Genomic DNA, 24596 nt, shown 5'->3' on the forward strand with positions numbered 1-24596 from the left:
AAAGAAAATATAAAAGGCAAGAAGAAGAAGAAACTAGAAATATTTCAAACACTTATCAATAAATTCAAAATCGTGCAAAATAAATGTGCATTTCGAGGTTGTAAACCCGAAATGCACATTTTGTGCTATCTCCAAAAATTAGGTGCAATTTGGAGTTATATGTTTGATTTGCACTTTAAAACATAAACAGGTGTAATTCAGAGATATAACTCCCAATTGTAACTAGGATCATAAAACAAGTGTAGAATCCGATTAAACTCCGATTTTACACCAGTTCTATAAAAACTCTTCAAAGGAAGACTTGTGTTAATTTTACAAATTAACGATTTAAAGTAGGATACAAAAATCCTAGACAAGACTAAAGAAGCAAAAAAATTACCTTGAAAAATGATTTTATAGAGGGGAATTACGAATTTGGACAAAAATTTGTAGGGGTTATCCCATTTTTGTTACATAATAAAAAATGAGGACAACAAAGAAAATGTTGAAATTTTACTAAAACTATGGACCTCAAGTCATCAATTTATAGACCTCCAAAATGAGTTGATAAATTACATTTATAGGAGACCTCCTCAAAATAGGGGATAATTCCACCCAATATTTCTTGGAAACACAACCAAAATGCAAGTTGTTTGGCCAAAATTAAACATTTATTACCCAAAAAGGGAAAGTATTGGTCGCCAAGAATGAGGGGTGTGAGTTGTAATGCACTAGAACCGGAAGTTGTCATCCATACGTGTCATACCACACTATATCAATTGGAGTTAGAACTCATGTATACAAAGAAGAAGAAACTGAACTGTTGGAAGGTGAAGGAAACGTGATAGTACTTTTTACTACAATTGACTGGTTGTGTTGGTGATTCTCTTGCAAGAAAAAGATAAGGGTTCCATGTTACAACTAGGACTTATCTCTCTCTTATTTGTTTGGTCCATTAAATGAAATAATTAATTAAAAGAATAAAGAATTCAAAATTTTGATTTCATGAGATGGTTGTTTGCTTGAGCCTCCTCTCATACTCCTTGTAGTTGTCCAAACATTGACCCAAGGGTTCTTCATCAAGCTTATCTATCCAATCAATCCAAAATTAAGCAACTCAAACTACCTCATTCAATTTTTCCACTATATCTTCCAAGGCAACTACTACCTTTGTGGCATGCTCAATTGCAGTAACCAACTCTAAGAAACCATTCAAAAATTGCTCATTAAATTTCCTACTTGAGCTGAATTTATCTTCCACTATTTTGTCCCATTGAGAGAGTATGAATTCTATGGTATCCAACTACTCTGAATCTGACCTAAGAAAGTGAGCCCCCAAATTGACCATTATGAATTCCTTGTAAGCTTGATGTTCATCCAACATAAGGTAGTGGAACTTCAATATCTTAGTCCTATACTTCTCTTTGACTGGCAGTTTCAACTCCAACGTATCCAAACCACTTTGCATGAAGCCACACTCTTCTTCTCCCAAAATATTAACCTCTTTAACCACTTCTTCACTCAACTCCTTTATCTCTTTCATCAAATCAATCTATTTTTGGAGTGTTTTGGATTTTTTATCTTACAAGCTTGCATAGGCTAACATTTCTATCTGTATTTGAGAGGCATCTATATATACCATAAAATAATTAATCAAAATTGATCTTATCTTACACAAATATTGAGCAACCCAAGTGTCTATAGTTGTGACCTTTCTCTTCATTACGAAAAGTGAATTCATTTCTGCCTAAGGGATCAATCAAGGTACATGTTTTCTTACAGTCTAGGATGCTAAAATTGTAACAAGATCCTTGATGAACTACCTATATTACGCCACTTGGGTCTTCACCTCTTGTTTTGAGTGATGTTTCTTCTACATCTTTAGCTTAACTTTTTTTTTTATGCACCATCAAGAGTGGCCACTTCTCCCAATTTAATTTACCTTCCCAAACTTACTTAGGAGACTTGATAAATTGAGGAAGTCATTTCCCTATCATCTTTATCAGCTAAGGGAGATGCAATGTCTTCTATCATCTCCCCTTGTTCATTTATTTAAGTTTAAAAAAATATTTATGGCTCTCTTTTTTTAACTCGGTGTTTCAATCTCGGTGATCATCTCTTGTAAACTAATTCTTTTTAGAACTATCTTTTTCTTTTTCTCAAAATTGAACTACAACATCTAGATTGGCATGACCTTCATATGATGAAACTTTTGTGATGAGATCTTGTCCATGCCCTTATGTTGATTTGTAACCTAGGAGGAGTTATTTAACGTGGTTAGACTAAGGTTTTTCACCTATTCAAAATTTGAAATTATGTCTCAGTCGACTCTATGCAATTTCATAACTTTTGGTTGTCATATCTATAAACTAAACAAAAAAAAGAGGGAAAAATGTTGTTTGTATAGGTTTTTCTTAATTCAAACCCTAAGTGTTTCCACCCCCACTATACCAATGTTGGATGGCAAAGAGCTTACCCCTAGTAGGGTAGAGACAGAAAACCCTAAGCAAATGCTTGAATTGAGAAATGATACCTTGATTTGAAACTCCCTTCCTTCAAGCCTCAAACAACTTGATATTTCTTGATAGGTGTTAGTGCATGACTTCATTCATGGAGGAACACATAAATTAATCATGATTTATAAACTTAAAAGCTTGAATGCTTGACTTCAAATATATTCGCAATTGCTTTGAACATGTCTAATTGAATGCTCAATTGGAATTAAGAGGAATTATAACTTGATGGGATAGGAGTTCAAATGAGAGAGAGAGAGAGTTGTATTTACACATGAATTACACCTTTTTAGGTTAAAATTTTGAAGGCTAACATCAAGAAGCACTTTCTTGCTTTCTATTTTCCCAACTATTAGGAGTTCTTGAATTTGAGCCCAAAATGGTTGGACCATGGTGCTAGGTGCAATAGTCTTGAGGTCTATGGCGTTTGGTGCCATAGTCATAGATTTTTGAGCTAGGATAAAAATCAATGAGCATCGAATTGTGTTAGGATTCTAAAAATGGCTATAGATTAGACACAGTCAAACCTTAATCAAGGGCATGAGGCATAACCACCAAAGTGAGCCCAAAATGAGTGTGAAATTATAGAGAGATACAATTTATGACACTACACATATAATATAATATTATGCTTTATCTATGTTCTTTTTATGATTGTCATTGATATTGTGATCTATGGGACATAGTGTCATTTTTTTATAGCTATTATGATCCATAAAAGATTGAGAAAATTAAAATTTATCAAAGGAATCACTTTCAATAGCCATAACTCTTAGAGATGACCTATAAAATATGATGTAGTAAAACCACCAATTCTCAATAAGGTACATTTTCAAAGGCACCAAGATGATTTTATAATTTCATCTGTCATTTTATAACCAACAAGATTTTCAAGAATGGTGGATTTGTACCAACACAAGTTCACATAATTTGAAGTGAACATTTTAATGTTTCTCCTTCTAATTCTATTGTTGGGACCTCCTAGTGCACGAGGACATTTTATTACTCATTTATGGACAAGAGAGATGGTATGAGGAATGAGAGATAGATTTGAGTGTTGTAGAACATTGAGAAGTAAAATTTCATGATGGCATGACATAACCATGATAGTGAGTATGTAATTCAGTGAAGTAAAAGGAAAATTATGTCCATAATATTTTACATCTAATTTTATTTTTGTAACTCATAATAATAAATTGATAGAAATGCATTTTTCACTATTAAAGCTACTATCATCCTTTCAAGGGGTTTCTAGGATATAAATTATTTGTTAACATCTCTTTCCCAGAATTATTTTTTTCATAGATATCATTTATTTGAATATAATTAGTATAGTCATTAAAGTCATTAACTACTATTTTCTACAAGCATAATTTTTTTTATATTATAGATTAATTTGGTATAAGAATAGTTTAATCATACTTGGGATTTATAGAAAATTAGAAGCATGTACCATATTATGGATATTTATTTAAATGTTGTAATTACACATATATCTAATATTATTATTATAAAATTTTCTTTATTTAGTAGCTTCCTAGAATACTTGGATAATTGAGAAGAGGTGAGCGGTAGGAGCTTTGACGAAGTTGAATGATCATCTTCCATTTCTTCACCTTGGAGATTTTGTTGTCACTTTCAAGTTCTCAGATTAGTATCCTACATTGCCTTGGAATTCTTTGTGATATTCATTCTCTTCTTCAAGATATTTGTGGTATTGGTGGTTTTTCGTTTGATTGAGTTAAAGGGTTTGTTTTATGTGGTTATTTTCTTGTGTATATTTAAATTTAAATTTAATTTTTTCCTCCTCCACCCTTCTCTTGACACTAGAGACAAGTCTTTCCTTGTGAATAGATTCGGTGGTGGAGATAGTTGAGTCTAGTATCATCTCTCTTTACTATCTTTTGTCCATTCTAACCCCACAGTTAATGTCCCCATAACAATTGTTATGATTAGTGCTAGTGATGGATTTAAGAATGATACACAAATTGATTCTAATGAAATTTTAGGTAGCCCTATTGAACCTATAGTTGATGTCTCTTTAGCTTCACTTGGTCTGCATAAGCCTTCATACAAAGAGGCCCTTTGTTCTAAGGTTGAGTCGGGTAGCTAGAATGTGAAATGAAAGTGTTGTCTAGGGTAGAGACTTTGAAGATGGATAAAATGGTAAAGCACGTACTATTGTCAAGATTCACTCTATTTCTCTGAACCTTGATATGTTGCATGTTGTTACAAGTGAAGAGAACTATCTTAAGAATATCAGGCTACAATTTATTACCTTCTAATAAGTTCTTTTATGATTGGAATCTAAATGTTTGGGGGAAAAAATGGGGTATCTATGTTTCTTTTTGTAGAATGTTGCAAAAAGGTTTGTTTCTTGCATTCTTTCAAAGCCTCTCTATGCAAAATAGGATGTTGAAAAAATGATTTTGGAACCTGGGGCATTCATTATTTAGTGTCATCTCTTAGTCACTAGAAGAAAAGGGTGAAGAGATTATGGCTAAATGTACCCCTATATGGATGAAAATTAAAGTTGTTCCTCCACAACTATGTAGATTCATCCCTAATATACTTATGACCAATTGGAAATGTGCTACAAGTGGAAAACTCTAGGATTACTCTACCCCATTTACATGCAAGAGTCCTAATTTATTTATTGTCATCTATTGTTATTATTGATGTGATTGTTGTTAAATTTTATACTAGTCCAAGGGGTTGAGCTTAGTTGGTTAAAGTATTGAGTTCTCAATGTGGAGACCCAAGTTCAACTCCCATGAGGGACACCTTTGTGTATAATTCTAAGTTGTGACTCTTGGTCTTCCATTGGTTGTATCATTGTTTAAAGTGGATTTCTAAGTTGTGACCCTTGGTCTTCCAATTGTTGTTTCTAGTTTGGTGCTCAAAAGGAGCTAGTATTTGTAATAAGTTTGCCTCAAAAAATAAGCTTTGTGATTCTATGATACTTAATACAAAAAAAAAGAATTACGCTAAATTGATTACCTATGAAACAAAATTGTTTGGTACTTTGAATCCTTAATTTTTATGTAAAAGAAATGGACAATTAAAAAAACACTTGTCCAAATTTTTTTGTGAATAGTGTTATCTTTTTAGTAATGTGAATAATAATTATAATAATGGTGATAATGATATGAAAAAATCATCAATTAATGATGAATCTTCTTGTGAGAAAATGGTTAAGGAAATTTATCCCAATATGGTTTGACTAACTCTATAGACAAGAACAAAAATGTTGACACAAATATGGTCTCTACTAATAAAGAAGACAATCTAGGTTCCTTCCCTTCAAACATGAGGCCCTATTAGGATGATATCCCTATGATTTCTCTTTTAGACCACTTAGTTGAAGGAGAGATTGAGGTGGTTATAGCTTTGGAAAACCCATACCCCAAATTGGGTGTCTTCTCTACTATGGAAAATATGGTAGTGTTAGTCTTGAAGGTAGTGTTAGTAAAAAAAAATTGGTCATGATCAAATGTTGTTAAACATTAAAAATCCAAGGCCTTGGGGATTCTTACCAATCATGGATTGGAGGTCCCAATTCTTACCTGATTCAACCCCTTTTACTCTACTTCTAAATTTGAATTAGCTCATATAATTCAGGGGAAACTAAAGGTGCTAAAAGATATAAGAAGAGGAAACAACTTGAGAGATCCAAAAGTATTAAATCCCTTAAGGAGGGTGGTAAGAAAGGAAAGGAAGATAAGAATCCCAATGAGGATGACTCCTCTAAAAAGGACAATATTCCACAACATTTTGAAATATTATATAAAAACCAAAAGGGCCTTTCCCAACTTCCTTCCCCTTAATGAGATATAGTATCCCCTTAATGAGATATATTATATATAGTTGGAATGTTAGAGGACTTGAGTCCCCTAATAGAAAATATATTCTTGAGTATTTTTGCAAGGATGGGGCTAGATTAGATGTCCTTTGCTAGCAAGAAATTAGAGTGGTTTGATTTCGAAAAGAATGCATCTTTAACTTTATTTAGAAATTTTCTTAGGCCTTTTCTACCTTGTAAGAGAAATGAAAAGAAGGTTTTGTTATTCTTGCTAAGTTTGTGTTGCATTGGGGTATTTCTCCTCGTGACTGGATCATTTGGGTCAATATTAAAATTGATTATAAAATGTATGAACTCTACTCTATATATGCCTCAAATGATTATAATAAGATATGTGAGCTTTGGGATTGGATGACCTGTAATCTCTCTAGGATCCTTTGGCTTATTGCTAGTGATCTCAATATGTTGGAGTATAAAAAGCATAAGGTTGGGGATAAAGATGGCTTGTGGAAAGGCAATAAACTATATTTTTAGTCTAGGATGAAAAGATCACCCTTTTTTATGGATCCTTCGAAGGAAAAGAAAATATAATTAAAGGATATTTGGTTCACATGATGTAACAACCAATCTTTGAACAAGAGAATTTAATCTAGACTAGATAGGTTTTATGAACATAAAGGGTTTTTCACCTTCAAGCCAGATGATAAGGAGAGGCTATCTATATCTTTCTTATGTTGAGTTTGGTGCTATCCTTTCAAGAATTTCCTCTTCTTGTTTCAAACTTAATACTTCTCTTTTTAATGACCATCATTGTCTAATGGTATTAGAGTAGTTTTTGTGCTTTCTATAAATATCAACAACGGTTCAACATTGCAAAATTGAGATTTTATTGTATCTCCTTGGAGGACCTTATTCAACATTGTATAGAAAAAGAAGGCTATGCATAGGGAGAAATTGATTTTGTGTTGCAAACTAAACTTATGGATCTTGAGGGATATATTCAAATAAATAATGGGGAACTCTCTTTGGAAAAAAAATTTGTCAGAACCAAATATCTTCTTAGGAAGATCCAAAATTACCAACATCAAGGTGCTAGGATTAGAGCCGAGATGACCTAGCTCCATGAAGGGAGTAAGGGATCTAAGTACTTCTTTAATATCATAAAGAAAAAATAGGATAAAGAAAGTGTTTACCACATTAATGTAGATGGTCTTACGTCTAAAAATAGTGAGTTCATGAAAGAAACCTTTTATTCTTTTTTCAAGACATTATTTTCATCTTAAGATAATCATCATAACTCTTCTAAAGCTAGGGAGTCTTGTATAAAGAATACCCCCCTCAAGGTTTCTAATGAGGATGATACATCTTTAGATAAGGGCATTTATATGGATGAGATTGTAAATATAATAAATTCCTTTAGTAATGGCATAGCTAATTCAGTTGATGAACTGCCTATAGAACTCTACAAGGCTAATTTAGATTGGATTGGGGGAGAGTTGCTAGAGGTTGTTGGAATTTGACTGAACCGGTAAAGATGGTTGGTGATTTGCATCCAGTAAATGATTAATCGGTGAATGTGATGAAGAGATTGAGATTCATGTTTGATGACTAAGTCTTGTGTTGTCATTGATGGAAACAATTTTTTTGTGGTCATCTAAGTCTTGGAAGCCAACCGGTAAGGTTTAATCGATACAGAAGTCATTTTAGCAGAGAATTGGTAATTAGGATCTCAATCGATAAATAGAGACAGAGTTGCATTCCAACAACCGATATAGGGGATTCATGAAGAGTTGGATGATATGTTTTTACAGAGATGATGGAGATAAGTATTTGGAGCTATGTTCATAACCACATTGGTAGATTCAATCGGACAAGCGAGATTTGATGTACAGAGAAGACATTCTGATGAACACTTAATTAGTAGTAATATAATCACTTAAATCAGTAAAATGACATAGGTTTTGATTTGTTATGTCAGTGGCCGACATAAGTAAAGTGTATATTGCATGAATGTCTAGATTCAATGAGCCTAGGAAATTGTTCCAAGGTTGTAGATGACTAAAATTGATGTTTATAAAAAGTGTGATGAGGTATCAAGTTGGTATGTGTATAAATGAGTATGTTGATAAGATCGAAGGTGAATATTGCGATTCTAATTGTGTGGTGATTAGTGAAGCTCTGTATTAATGTGTTATTGACGTTTTGAGGATCTAAAGTGGATCCTATCAGACACAGAGGTGTTATATGAAGATCATTTGAACTTTTGTTTCCCTAACAGTTTGCAGCAGTAAAATCCCCTAACTGGGTAGGTCCTAACATGCCTTAACTTGTAAATCCCTAACAGGGTAGTGTTAGGTCCTAGAGACAACTGAGAGGGGGGGTGAATCAGTTGTCAAATAAATTCAAACCAAAAATAACTTAACCAACTTAATGCCTAATACTGGTAAACCGGTCTAATATGTCGGTAGACAGTTTTAACAGTTAATTGAAATACCGATAGGGATTAATGCATGAAACAAAAAGACAAAATCATCCAAAACACATAACACCAATATGTGTACGTGGAAACCCTGTAAAGGGAAAAACCACAGTGGGAAACCTTACCCACAATCAGATGATACTACTATAGATAGTAAGTGTATACAAATGGGGTATGCACATTTAGAAAGGCCAAGTGCCTAGAGCGCACTGCTCAATCACAAATGGGAGTCACACTGACTACAATTAGATGGTTAAATCCAATAAGAATGTACTGCTTAAATTAGCATCCTTATATGTTGGATTCATTACTGGTGTAGTTCTGATTGTCTTCACAGAAACCCTCCTTCAACCTTCAAATGATGTCTACGTGTATAGCTCTTCTTATTCTTCCATATATATTCACACAATCCTTTTTCGCATTCCACACTTGATCTTACAAATAAGATCTTATATTTATACCATACCCTAAGACCAATTTTAGTAGGTCGACTCTAAAGGATAATACAATAAAATTAATTTACATATAAATTAATGCCCAATGCAATAACTGATTCAACATGTCAGCTTAATGTATTTACAACAATAATAAGTCATCTCCATAGCGTGCCATGCTGATCTGGAAAAGATAAACCTGTCGGTGTAACCTGGACCTATTTGTCGGTGACAACAAATATGCAAATATGAATATGTCAATTAACAAACCTTGAATACAAAGTGTCCAAATGATGTCTTCGACATAACCATGTGTTTTCCATATCATTCCAAGTGTCGGTGATCATTATATCCTGTCGGTGTACCAGATATCGGTGATTGTTCATAAGTCATTTGCTTGCCGGTGAATGTTGCTGATTCTCCAAAGTGCCAAAGTTGATAAGTGTTTAGTAGGTGTTGACATCAATGACAAAACCATACCAAAATACCAACAATCTCCCCCTTTGGCATTGATGGTAACACAAGATGGAAAAACCATCAAAGTGCCAAAACAGAAATGCCAAATACCAAAAACCAACAATCTCCAAAAAGAGATCATAACTGGAAATCAAAATATAGATACAGAGAGTAATAATCTCTCCCAAAATAATAATCTCTCCCCCTGGGAGCAACATGTGTTTTCATTGTGTTTTTCCATACCAATCTCTCCCCATTTGACATAAAATGCCAAAGGAAAAAAATAAAAAATACCAACCAATTCAGTATACGAACTACTCCCCCTGAGAAGTAGCTTCCTCATCAAAGCTGAAATAAAATATTTTATCTGTTAATTCTGCCAGTTGATGATAATCATCAACTTCCTAAGTCTCTATAGGTGGGGGTATGACCCCAAGTTGATCTCTGAGATATTCAAAAGTATCCTTAGGCAGAGGTTTAGTGAAAATATCTGAAATCTACTCTTTAGTATTAACATAAACCAGTTTTATTTCTTTTGCTTCAACATGTTCCCTTAGAAAATTCAGTTTGATAGAAACATGTTTGGTTTTAGAATGTAATACCGGATTCTTAGATATATCAATTGTTACAGTGTTATCACAATAGATAGTAATATGTGCCTTGCATTTTACCTTTATTTCCTTCAACATTTGTTTAAGCCATAATACTTGTGTATAGTTAGTTGCTGCTGCAACATATTCTGATTCTACTGTTGATAAAGATGTAAAACTTTGTTTCTTACTCAACCAAGAAATCAATCTGTTTCCAAGAAAAAATGCTCCGTCGGTGGTGCTTTTTCTATCATCCAAATCTCCTACCCAATTTGCATATGTATATGCACATAATTCAAAGTTTTCATCTCTAGGATACCATAATCCAAGATCTGTAGTACCTTGTAAGTACCGAAAAATCCTTTTTCCAACCGATTCATGATTTTCTCTAGGATTACACTGAAATCTTGAAACAATATATGTTGCATTCATGATATCAGGTCTGGTTTGTGTCAAATACAGTAAACCTCGTACCATAGATTTGTACCTAGTTAGATTAATAGGTGTAGATTCATCCCTTAGTGATAATTTTTCATTTGTAGTCATAGGTGTTCTTACTAGTTTAGAGTTATCCATCCAAAATTTCTTTAGTAACTCTTTTAAGTACTTGGATTGACTCAAGAATATACCTTTATCAGTCTAAGAAATCTGCAATCCTAAAAAGAATTTTATTTCTCCAATAATAGACATTTCAAATTCTTGTTGTATTTCAACAAAAAATTATTTACATAATTCATCTTCTCCTCCAAAGATTATATCATCAACCAAAACTTCTATAACCAAAATTTCATCATTAGTCACTTTATAATATAAATTACTATTGGCATTACCTTTAGAAAAACCAATTTTCAAAAGATACTTATCTAATCTTGCATACCAAGCTCTTGGAGCTTGTTTCAACCCATACAATGTTTTCCTTAACCTGTAAACTATATCTTTGTTGTCTGTCAAAGAAAATCCATCAAGTTGTTCAATATAAACTTCTTCTTCAAGATCTCCATTCAGAAATGCACATTTAATGTCCATTTGATAAACTTTGTAGTTCTTGTATGCTGCAAAAGCTAAAAATAATCTAACTACCTCAATTCTAGGTACTAATGCAAAGGTTTCATTATAATCAATTCCTTCTTTCTGAGAATATCCCTTACACACTAGCCTTTCTTTATTTCTGATTACCTTGCCATCTTCATTAAGTTTGTTTCTGAATACCCATTTGGTTCCAATCACATTTTTATCTTTAGGCCAGGGAACTAATGTCCAAGTGTTATTTTTCTCAATTTGCTCTAATTCTTCCTCCATAGCTTTAATCAAGTGTTCATATTCACATGCCTCATTAATAGATGATGGTTCAATTTGAGAAATAAGACATACCTCTTCATTTTCCAATCTTCCTCTTGTCATAACTCCTTTATACTTGTTCCCAATTATCTGATCTTCAGAATGATTAAGTCGTACATATCGGGGTGTCTTTGTTTGGTGTTGTTCCTCAGTTATAGTGGAATTTTCAGATGATAATGGGGTAACTGAATCTTCATTCTGTACCAGTGGATTTAGTGTAGGTTCATTTGTCAAAAATTTTGTTGTCAGTTCAGAGTCTATATAACTTGAAGTTCCTCTGAATTGTTCATCAATCTTCACATTTGTACTTTCAACGATTTTATGCAATCTTTTGTTAAAACATGTATATGCCTTACTCTTACATGAATAACCAAGAAATATTCCTTCATCACTTCTAGGATCAAATTTGCCAATATACTCATCTCTTCTGCTATAACATTTGCTTAAAAATATTCTGAAATATTTGAGAGTAGGAGTAATACCAAACCATAGTTCATGAGGGCTCTTACCGGTTTCATCTTTGATGTGAACTTGGTTGAATGTATAGATCATTGTACTTGCTGCTTCTCTCCAATATACATGTGGTAGGTTTACTTCTGATAACACACTTATGGCTACATCCAATATAGTTCTATTTTTTCTTTCTACAACTCCATTCTAGTGTGGTGTCCGAGGTGCTGACAGTTCTCTTCTGATTCCATTCACTTCACAGAATGTATTAAATTCCTTAGATGTAAATTCTCCTCCTTGATCTGATCTAAGACATTTGATTTTCTTACCGGTTTCATTTTCTACCATAGCTTTGAATAGTTTGAACTTTCCAAGTGCTTCTGATTTTTCTCTGAGAAAAGTAACCCAACACATTCTAGAATAGTCATCAATGATTAGCATGAAATATCTATCACCTTGTAAACTTTTAGTTCTAGCTGGACCACATAAATCAGTATGAATTAAGTCAAGAGCATTATTGGATTTTTGTGGAATATTTTTGAAAGTAGCTATAACTTGTTTTCCAAATTGACATTCCTTACATACTGTATTGTGAGGTTTGAAAATTTAAGGTAAATCTCTAAATACCTTAGTAGTACTGATTTTCACCATACAATCAAAATTTACATGACAGAGTCTCTTATGCCATAGCCAACTTTCGTCAATATGTGAAATCAAGCATGTCTTTTCACTGTTATTCAAATGAAAGATATTACCTCTAGTTTGATTACCAGTTGCAATTTCCAAACCAGTTCTATTCATGATTTTGCATTTTCCATTTTTGAATTGTAACTAAAATCCTTTCTCAACTAATTGACCGACACTCAAAAGATTATGCTTTAAACTTTCAACATAGTAGACATTGTCAATATTATTCTTACCATTAAAAGATATTGTACCCTTACCTTTGATCAAACAAGCTTTATCATCTCCAAATCTTACAAGACCTCCATTATACTCCTGAAAGGTTAGGAATTTACTCTTATCACCAGTCATATGATGTGAGCATCCTGAATCAATGATCCATTCATTCTTATCTTCAACTTTAGCTACCAAGGCTTGTTCTATCGGTTGAGCAGTAGGTGTCGATTGATCTTTTGTTATAGCAACAAAAACCCATCCATTGTCTTTTGGATCTTCATCAGAATCATCAGTCACTCCTTCATCAGCAATGTAACAGGATTTGTCTTTATTCTTCTTAAATCTTTATCTTTGATATTCAGGGTTAGGCTTGTATGTTCTTCTAGCTTCTTCTCTTAGTCTAGCATGTCTATTAGGCCATCTTGAAGCCATATGACCAATCTCATTGCAGTTAAAACATTTAAAGGGTGCTTTACCTTCATACTTACTTCCAACTAGACCTTTAGGCATTTTTCTTGCAAATAGTGCTTCAAGTTCTTCAAGTTCTTCATTTTCTTTCCTGCTTTCTTCAAGTTCTCTTACATAAAAGGCTTTCCAATCAGACTTGTCAAATGATGGTGTAGATGATGTAGATGCTTTAAAAGATAAATCTATCTTTATAGTAGCAACAGGACCAAATCCTTCAATTTCAAAAGCTAAAAGTTTTCCAATCAATGTATCCCTAGTTACTGATGTATTAAGCATTGTTCTCAACTCATTTATAGCAATGACTTTCATTTTATATGCTAGTGGCAATCCTCTTAAAACTTTTGAAACAATTTCATCCTCACTTAAGGTTCCTCCACAACATTTAATACCCAAGACAATTTCATTTACTCTTTCCATAAAAGCAGAAATCCTTTCATCTTCTTTCATTTTTAGATGTTCATACCTGACCTGGAAGCTTTCAAGTTTTGCAATTTTGGCTATGGAATCTCCTTCATTCAGTGTTTCCAAATGATCACAAATAGATTTAGCAGTAGACCTATCAAATAATCCCATGATTTGCTGATCTGATAATGTGCTCAAAAGTGCTTCTCTTGCTTTGCAAAGATTTTCTTCATCTTTACCCAAGGTAGGTGGATTAGGATGACCAGGAGTAGGAGCAATATAACCATTCTTTGTAACATCCCAGATGTCCTTTCCAATGCAAATTAGACGTGTCTCCATTCCGATCTTCCATATGCCATAGTTGGTTCCATCAAGTTTAGGATTGTCCTTTCTGAAATAGCTAGTAGACATTGGATCACCTCAAGCTGTTAAACTTCTGCAAAAAGAGGACTCAGCTCTGATACCAATTGTTAGGTCCCGGAGACAACTGAGATGGGGGGGTTAATCAATTGTCAAATAAATTCAAACCAAAAACAACTTAACCAGCTTAATGCCTAATACCAGTAAACCAGTCTAATATGTTGGTAGACAGTTTTAAAAATTAATTGCAATACTGCTAGGGATTAATGCAAGAAACAAAAAGACAAAGTCATCCACAACACATAACACATATACCACGGTGGGAAACTTTACCCACAATCAGATGATACTACTGCAGATTCTCACATATACCTTCACACAATCCTTTTTCGCATTCCACTTCCGATCTTACAAATAAGATCTTACATTTATACCATACCCTAAGACCAATTTTAGTAGGTCGGCTCTAAAGGATAATACAATAAAATCAATTTACAAATAAAATAATACCCGATATAATAACCAATTCAACATGTCGGCTTCATGCATTTACAACAACAATAAGTCATCTTCATAGCGTGTCATGCTAATCTGAAAAAGATAAACCTATCGGTGTGTATCCTGAACCTATTTGCTGGTGACAACAAATATGTAAATATGAATATGTCAATTAACAAACCTCCAAGACAAAGTGTCCAAACGATGTCTTCGACATAACCATGTGTTTTCCATATCATTCCAAGTGTCGGTGATCATTATATACTGCCGGTGTACCAGATACTAGTGACTGTGTATAAGTCATTTGCTTGCCGGTGAATGTTATTGATTCTCCAAAGTGCCAGAGTTGATAAGTGTTTAGTAGGTGTTGACATCAATGACAAAACCATACCAAAATACCAACAATCTCCCCCTTTGGCATTGATGGCAACACAAGATGGAAAAACCATCAAAGTGCCAAAACAGAAATGCCAAATACCAAAAAACAAAAATCTTCCAATAATAAGAAATCAAAATATAGATACAGAGAGTAATAATCTCTCCCAAATAACAATTTCTCCCCCTTTGACATCAAATGCCAAAGTAAAAAAAATACAAAATACGAACCAATTCAGTATACCAACTACTCCCCCTGAGAAGTAGCTTCCTCATCAAAGCCGGAATAAAAGATTTCTCTGTTAATTCTATCAATTGATGACAATCATCAACTTCCTAAGTCTCTACCGGTGGGGGTATGACCCCAAGTTGATCTCTGAGATATTCAAAAATCTCCTTAGGCAGAGGTTTAGTGAAAATACCTGCAATCTGCTCTTTAGTATTCACATAAACCAGTTTTATTTCTTTTGCTTCAACATGTTCCCTTAGAAAATTCAGTTTGATAGAACATGTTTGGTTTTAGAATGTAATACCAGATTCTTAGATATATCAATTGCTGCAGTGTTATCACAATAGATAGTAATAGGTTCCTTGCATTTTACCTTTATGTCCTTCAACATTTTCTTAAGCCATAATACCTATGTATAGTTAGTTGCTACTACAACATATTCTAATTCTGTTGTTGATAAAGACGTACAACTTTGTTTCTTGTTCAACCAAGAAATCAATCTGTTTCCAAGAAAAAATGCTCCGCTGGTGGTGCTTTTTCTATCATCCAAATCTCCTACCCAATTTGCATCTGTATATGCACATAATTCAAAGTTTTCATCTCTAGGATACCATAATCCAAGATCCGTAGTACCTTGTAAGTATCGAAAAATCATTTTTACAGCCGATTCATCATTTTCTCTAGGATTACTCTGAAATCTTGAAAAAATACATAATGTATTCATAATATCAGGTCTGGTTTGTGTCAAATACAGTAGACCTCCTATCATAGATTTGTACCTAGTCAGATTAACAGGAGTAAATTCATCCCTTAGTGATAATTTGTCATTTGTAGTCATAGGTGTGCTTACCGGTTTAGAGTTCTCCATCCCAGATTTCTTTAGTAACTCTTTCAAGTACTTGGATTGACTCAAGAATATAACTTTATAGTCTGAGAAATCTGCAATCCTAAAAAGAATTTTATTTCTCCAATCATAGACATTTCAAATTCTTGTTGCATTTCAATAGAAAAGTCTTTACATAATCTATCTTCTCCTCCAAAGATTATATCATCAGCAAAAACTTCTATAACCAAGATGTCATCATTAGTCACTTTATAATATAAATTGTTGTCTGCATTGCCTTTAGAAAAACCAATTTTCAAAAGATACTTATCTAACCTTGCATACCAAGCTCTTGGAGCTTGTTTCAAACCATACAATGCTTTCCTTAACCTACAAAACATATCTTTGTTGTCTGTTAAAGAAAATCCATCAGGTTGTTCAATTTAAACTTCTTCTTCAAGATCTCCATTTAGAAATGCACATTTAATGTCCATTTGATAAACTTTGTAGTTCTTGTGTGCTGCAAAAGCTAAAAATAATCCAACTGCCACAATTCTAGCTACCGGTGCAAAGGTTTCATTATAATCAATTCCTTCTTTCTGAGAATATCCCTTACACACTAGTCTTGCTTAATTTTTGATTACCTTCCCATCTTCATTAAGTTTGTTTCTGAATACCCATTTGGTTCCAATCATATTTTTATCTTTAGGTCGGGGAACTAATGTCCAAGTGTTATTTTTCTCAATTTTCTCTAATTCTTCTTCCATAGCTTTAATCCAGTATTCATCTTGACATGCCTCATTAACAGATGATGGTTCAATTTGAGAAATAAGACATATCTCTTCATTTTCCAATCTTCCTCTTGTCATAACTCCTTTATACTTGTTTCCAATTATCTGATCTTCAGAATGATTCACTCTTACATACCGGCGTGTCTTTGTTTGTTGATGTTCCTCAATTACAGTGGATTTTTCAAATGATACCGGGGTAACTGGATCTTCATTCTATATTGGAGGGTTTAGTGTAGGTTCATTTGTTAGAACTTTTGTTGCTGGTTCAGAATCTATATACCTTGAAGTTCCTCTGAATTGTTCATCAATCTTCACATTTGTACTCTCAACAATTTTCTGAAATCTTTTGTTAATACATCTATATCCCTTACTCTTAGATGAATAACCAAGAAATATTCCTTTATCACTTCTAAGATGAAATTTGCCAATATACTCATCTCTTCTGATATAACATTTGCTTCCAAATATTTTGAAATATTTAAGAGTAGGATTAATACCAAACCATAGTTCATGAGGGGTCTTACTGGTTTCACCTTTGATTTGAACTTTGTTGAATGTATAGATCACTGTACTTACTGCTTCTCTCCAATATACATGTGGTAGGTTTGCTTCTGATAACATACTTCTGGCCGCATCTAAGATAGTTTTGTTTTTCCTTTCTACAACTCCATTCTCCTGTGGTGTTTGAGGTGCTGACAGTTGTCTTCTGATTCCATTCACTTCATAGAATGTATTAAATTCCTTGGATATAAATTCTCCTCCTTGATCTGATCTAAGACATTTTTTTTTCTTACTAGTTTCATTTTCTACCATAGCTTTGAATAGTTTGAACTTACCAAGTGCTTCTGATTTTTCTCTGAGAAAAGTAACCCAACACATTCTAGAATAGTCATCAATGATTAGCATGAAATATCTATCACCTTGTAAACTTTTAGTTCTAGCTGGACCACAAAAATCAGTATGAATTAAGTCAAGAGCATTATTGGGTTTTTCTGGAATACTTTTGAAAGTAGCTCTAACTTGTTTTCCAAATTGACATTCCTTACATATTGTATTGTGAGGTTTGACAATTTTAGGTAAATCTCTAACTGCCTTAGTAGTACTAATTTTCACCATACAATCAAAATTTACATGACAGAGTCTCTTATGCCATAGCCAACTTTCATCAATATGTGCAATCAAGCATGTCTTATCACTATTATTCAAATGAAAGATATTATCTCTAGTTTGATTACCGGTTGCAATTTCCAAATCAGTTCTATTCATGATTTTGCATTTTCCATTTTTGAATTGTAATTGAAATCCTTTCTCAACTATTTGACCAACACTCAAAAGATTATGCTTTAAACCTTCAAAATAGTAGACATTGTCAGTATTATTCTTACCGTCAAGAGATATTGTATGCTTACCTTTGATCAGACAAGCTTTATCATCTCCAAATCTTACTAGAACTCCATTATATTCCTGAAAAGTTAGGAATTTACTCTTATCACCAGTCATATGATGTGAGCATCCTGAATTAATGATCCATTCATTCTTATCTTCAACTTTAGCTACCAAGGCCTATTCTACCAGTTGAGTAGTAGGTGGCGGTTGATCTTCTGTTATAGCAACAAAAACCCATCCATTGTCTGTCGGATCCTCATCAGAATCATCAGTCACTCCTTCATCAGCAATGTAACAAGATTTGTCTTTATTCTTCTTGAATCTATATCTTTGATATTCAGTGTTAGGCTTGTATGTCCTTCTAGCTTCTTCTCTTAGTCTAGCATGTCTATTAGGGCATCTTGAAGCCATATGACCAATCTTATTGCAGTTAAAACATTCAAAGGCTGCTTTACCTTCATACTTACTTCCAACTAGACCTTTAGGCATTTTTCTTGCAAATAGTGCTTCAAGTTCTCTTGCATAAAAGTCTTTCCAATCAGACTTGTCAAATGATGGTGCAGATGATGTAGATGCTCTAAAAGCTAAATCTGTCTTTATGGTAGCAACAGGACCAAATTCTTCAATTTCAAAAGCTGAAAGTTTTCCAATGAATGTATCCCTAGTTATTGATGTATTAGGCATTGTTCTTAACTCATTTATAGCAGTGACTTTTATTTTATATGCCGGTGGCAATCCTCTTAAAACTTTTGAAACAATTTCATCTTCACTTAAAGTTCCTCCACAACATTTAATACCCAAAACAATTTCATTTACTCTTTCCATAAAAGCAGAAATCCTTTCATCTTCTTCCATTTTCAGATGTTCATACCTGACCCGTAAGCTTTCAAGTTTTGCAATTTTGACTCTGGAATCTCCTTCATTCAATGATTCCAAATGATCCCAAATAGCTTTAGCTGTAGACCTATCTGATAATCCCATGATTTGCTGATCTGATAATACGCTCAAAAGTGCTTCTCTTGATTTGCAATCATTTTCTTCATCTTTACCTAAGGTAGGTGGATTAGGCTGACCAGGAGTAGGAGAAGTATAGCCATTCTTTGTAACATCCCAGATGTCCTTTCCAATGCAATTTAAATGTGTCTCCATTCCGATCTTCCATATGCCATAGTTTGTTCTATCAAGTTTAGGACTGTGCTTCCTGAAATAGTTAGTAGACATTGGATCTCCTCAAGCTGTTAAACTTCTGCAAAAAGAGGACTCAGCTCTGATACCAATTGTTAGGTCCTGGAGACAACTAAGAGGGGGGGTGAATCAGTTGTCAAACAAATTCAAACCAAAAACAACTTAACCAACTTGATGCTTAATACCGGTAAACCAGTCTAATATGCCAGTGGACAGTTTTAACAGTTAATTGCAATACCCGTAAGGATTAATGCATTAAACAAAAGGACACAACACATAACACCAAAATTTGTACGTGGAAACCCTGTAAGGGGAAAAACCATGGTGGGAAACCTTACCCACAATCAGATGATACTACTGCAGATAGTAAGTGTATACAAATGGGGTCTGCACATGTAGAAAGGCCAAGCGCCTAGAGCTCACTACTCAATCACAAATGGGAGTCACACTGACTACAATTGGATGGTTAAATCCAATAAGAATGTACTACTTAAATTAGCATCTTTCTATACTGGATTCAGTACCGGTGTAGTTCTGATTGTCTTCACACAAACCCTCCTTCAACCTTCAAATGATGTCTGCATGTATAGCTTTGCTTAATCTCGCATATATCTTCACACAATCATTTTTTGCATTCCACACTTGATCTTACAAATAAGATCTTATATTTATACCATACCCTAAGACCAATTTTAGTAGGTCGGCTCTAAAGGATAATACAATAAAATCAATTTACACATAAATTAATGCCCGATGCAATAACTGATTCAACATGTTGGTTTAATGCATTTACAACAATAATAAGTCATCTCCATAGCGTGCCATGCTAATCTGGAAAAGATAAACTTGCCGGTGTAACCTAGACCTATTTGTTGGTGACAACAAATATGCAAATATGAATATGTCAATTAACAAACCTTAAAGACAAAGTGTCCAAGTGATGTCTTCGACATAACCATGTGTTTTCCATATCATTCCAAGTGTCGGTGATCATTATATCCCATCGGTGTACTAGATACCGGTGACTGTTCATAAGTCATTTGCTTGCCGATGAATGTTGCTGATTCTCCAAAGTGCCAGAGTTGATAAGTGTTTAGTAGGTGTTGACATCAATGACAAAACCATACCAAAATACCAATAGGCAGCTCTATATCGAAGTGTCAAATCCTCTTGTAAGGTTGATCCTAACAGGTCATATTTCCTAATAGGTCTTATCATTTAAATCCCTTAACCAGGTGACTCCTAACCAGGTCTGCTCCTAGCAAGGCATATTTGTAAGACCTTAACCAGTCCAGATTTCTATTTTGCAAATAGTGAATATTATGGGTATTAACTCCCACCATGGTTTTTCCCTTTTGGGTTTCCATGTATAATCTCTTGTGTTATGTGGAATTTTTTTTATTGGGCATTATCCTATATGGTGATATTCCTCTTATGTTTGATAAGTTTTAAAGTGTTTAAGTTGGTGATCAGACTCATATTGTTTTTGCTTGCACTAATTCACCCCCCCTCTCAGTTCCTTATAAGTTTATCAATTGGTATCAAAGCCAACCTTCTTTGAGGCTTAACCACTTGAGAAGGACTCCTAAGGCAGACATGGGGGATATGAGTTATAGAGAGATGTCTCATAAACCTACAGAAACTAAGGAAGCCCTAGAAACATTGAGAGGCAAGTATAAAACTTCACTTGCTAAGAAAAGAGAGCTAATTGAACAACTGTTGGAAATTTCTAAGAGTAGTTCTTCTGATGAAGCAAACATAGGTGCATTGGCTGATGAGGTGAAGAAACTAAATGATGAGAAGATGAACTTGAGGAGAGAGCTAGAAGCTCTAACTATCTGAATGAGTCAAGAACTTGAAGCAAGGAGGGCAACAAAAGACAAAATAAAAAAAAAAGAACGTGAGATCTTCAAAATAAATCAAGAAAATGACACTCTCTATGCACACTGGCATGAGAAAAAAGAAGAAAAAGAAGAGATAAAGGAAGAACTGGATATCGAAATGTCTCTTAGAGAGACTTTCATGAAAAGGAATGAAGACCTTACAAAAGAACTTGTTGATGCTAATGAGAAGCTTGCAAAGTTTAACACAAGTTCTACCATGTTTGATGAACATATCCAATCTCAAAGGATGAGCGGTGATACAAATGGACTGGGTTACAATACATTTGAGAAAGGTGATCCTTTCAGTACAAAGAACAACATGCATGAAGGTAAATCTACACCTAAGATTCAGAAATCCACTGGTAAGAAATCCTATAAGCCTGTTTGTTTCAATTGTCATAAGCCAGGACATACTGCTAATGTTTGTAGAAGCAGATCTAATGTTGCTAATGGTTATAGACCTGATACTAATCAAGGATATAAGCCTAGAACCTTTAATAATTATTATTTCACTTGCAACATGCATGGACATAGAGTTGTTGAGTGTAGGTATGGAGCAAATAATCTAGCACCTCACCTGAGTTAGAGGTCTGGTGATGGTTGGCTAAGAACCTTCAATGACCGGAAAAGTCTTAACTGGCAAAAACCCTATGCTAACTGATCTAGTCCCTATGAGATGGAAAAGAGGATGAATGTGGTTTACACAATCTATCATAACTATGGTCATGTAGCTATGAACTATAGAAGAAGGACTGGTAGACGCAATGTTGGACCTTGGAGAGCGTCTAGTATGGCTTGTTATCATTGTCATAAACTGGGACATATTGCAAAGTTTTTTAGAGAAAGGGTGAATCAATCTACTGACCGGAAAGGGAAGATGAAAGTTGATGTGGAGGATATCAGAGCTGAAATGAAAAAAATATGGAAAAAGAAGGATGATGAGATAACTAAAGTCAAACCATCTGAAGATCCTATTCCTTCACCTAGTGTGGATAACCCTTCACTGACAAACAAAGTTGTTTAAAATCTTAGGGGGAACTTAATGTTAGATCCATTTCAAAACCCCTTGAAGGACCATGAGGTATGTTGAATCTCCAAACTTTGATGTATTATGATGTTAAGAACTAATTATGTGATCAAACCGATAGGTTTGATCTGTTATGTAAATCGATATTGTGTTATAAGACATTTTAGGGTTTTACCGGTAATGGCATTTAATGTGGTAGATAATGGGAAAATAAAAAGAACTTTTTGAATGTTATTTGTCACATTACGTACTTGGGAGAATACCGAGAGCGAGCGGAGCGGAGTTTTTGTTTGCAGCATTTAACTTGTTTAATAGAGATTGAAGTGTTTTGGTGTGATCTGCAATCGGGAATCAGTGAAGAAGTTTTGTTGGTGTTTGGAACCCTTGTGCAGAAGTGGTAAAAGGTATTTATTCAGATATCTTATTATCTGCTTATCTTTTTGAATCATTGAAGATAGACACCCCGCATTTAGTTGATGTTACCGATAGACCCCGTCCTAAATTTAAGAGGCACTCGTTTAAATCTGAGGAAACTGATCCCATCGTGGCCCTATCTAGAGTTCTTTATGGTGTCTTACATGTTGAAGATATTAGATCTGTCTATCATTGCAAAGTAGAGGATCTTGGTGTTGCTGCTATTTTTTATCAATATAAAGCATTGTGTGATAAGAATGGTGTAATAAAGGAACAATTCAAAAGGGTTACCGAGAAAGGGTTTCACCATGCCCTAAACTTCATTAATGATTTTGATGATGAACTTGTGAGATTGGGCTTGGCAAGATTCATCACCAGTTTATGTGGCTCGATCGACCACAAAAAATTTCTAAGGAAGCTATTCACGCATTCACCGGATTTTGTGCCACCCGTGAGGTTCCAATTTTGAGATCCATTCCTAAGAATGATGTAGAAAAGTCAATAGGATCTAAATGGGATGGAAGAGAAATGACTGTGAGTAATATCAATGATCTGGTAGTAAAATATGCTTCTATGGCGATCGGTTACCGGATCTATTATTCTAGCAGGATTAGCAACATCCCTGTTGCTGCTATTCACACTGCCCACCGGATGATCAAAGAAGATGTTGACTATGACTTGTCAGAGGCATTGAGGAGTCAACTTGTGCTAAACTTGGAAGCCATCAAGAAGGATAAGAGGTTAAGGTTTAAATTTGGTCAATTAATCCTTGGTCTATTCTTTTATTTTCATAAATGTTTCCTTGGTATTGGTGATATCCAATGGATAGATGGCACTCCTACATTGATGCAGATGAAGTACAACATTAGAATGCTTGGTAATGATTTTGACAAGGTTGCATGGGGATACTTTAAAGATTTTAAAAAGAAAATGCATGCAAGGGAAAGGATACCAACAGAGGTTGCCAACCGGTATAAAAACACAATTTGTTTTATGGTTGATATAGATACTTGCATGATGGAGGCAGTTGAGCCTTGGACTACATGGGTGATGTCGATGGGATATGAGGTAGACAAATATCTTTTGGTTGCATATGTTGATCATTTGCTTGCCCAACCAGTAGATACAAGAGCAGAACATTTTGGCACTTACAAGGAGAAATCCCTTCAAGTGTACTTAGAACTTAACCAACCGGTTATTGCAAAGAAGGTTAGAAAGGAAGTTGAAGCATTTGTAGAGCAAGCAGGATTCACAAAAGAAGCCATTATTGAAGCAAGAGCAAAGCATGTTTCTCAATAGGTCAGAACATCAAGTGTTCCAACTAGTACTTCCACCGGTGTAAAGACTAGAGCTAGAAAGGAGAAGGTTGCACAAAAAGTGTTAAGATAACTGGTGAACAACTGAGAGGGGGGGTGAATTAGTTGTTAACATATTATGAGAATTAAAGCACTTAAAATCTTATACTGGTATAATTGATTAAGCATTAAAACATAAATGAAAACCCAAGAATCAATACCATGCAACCATAACACATAGCACCATGATTTGTACGTGGAAAAACTCAATGAGGAAAAACCATGGTTGGAAACCCTACCCACAATCAGATGATACTTCTGTAGTAAGTATATGATTACAATAGGGGCCTGCACATGCAAGAAGGCACACTCCCTAGAGCGCACTGCTCATCACAATGGAGTCTCACTTACTACAGAGATGCCAACCACCTCAAGATGTTTGGACTACAATCCAGAGAGAAGAACTATCGGTGACAGCATCAAACATGCCAGATTACAGTTTCGGTTAAGCTCAATACC

This window comes from Cryptomeria japonica, chromosome 4 (genome assembly GCF_030272615.1).
Source record: "Cryptomeria japonica chromosome 4, Sugi_1.0, whole genome shotgun sequence".
Classification (NCBI taxonomy): Eukaryota; Viridiplantae; Streptophyta; class Pinopsida; order Cupressales; family Cupressaceae; genus Cryptomeria; species Cryptomeria japonica.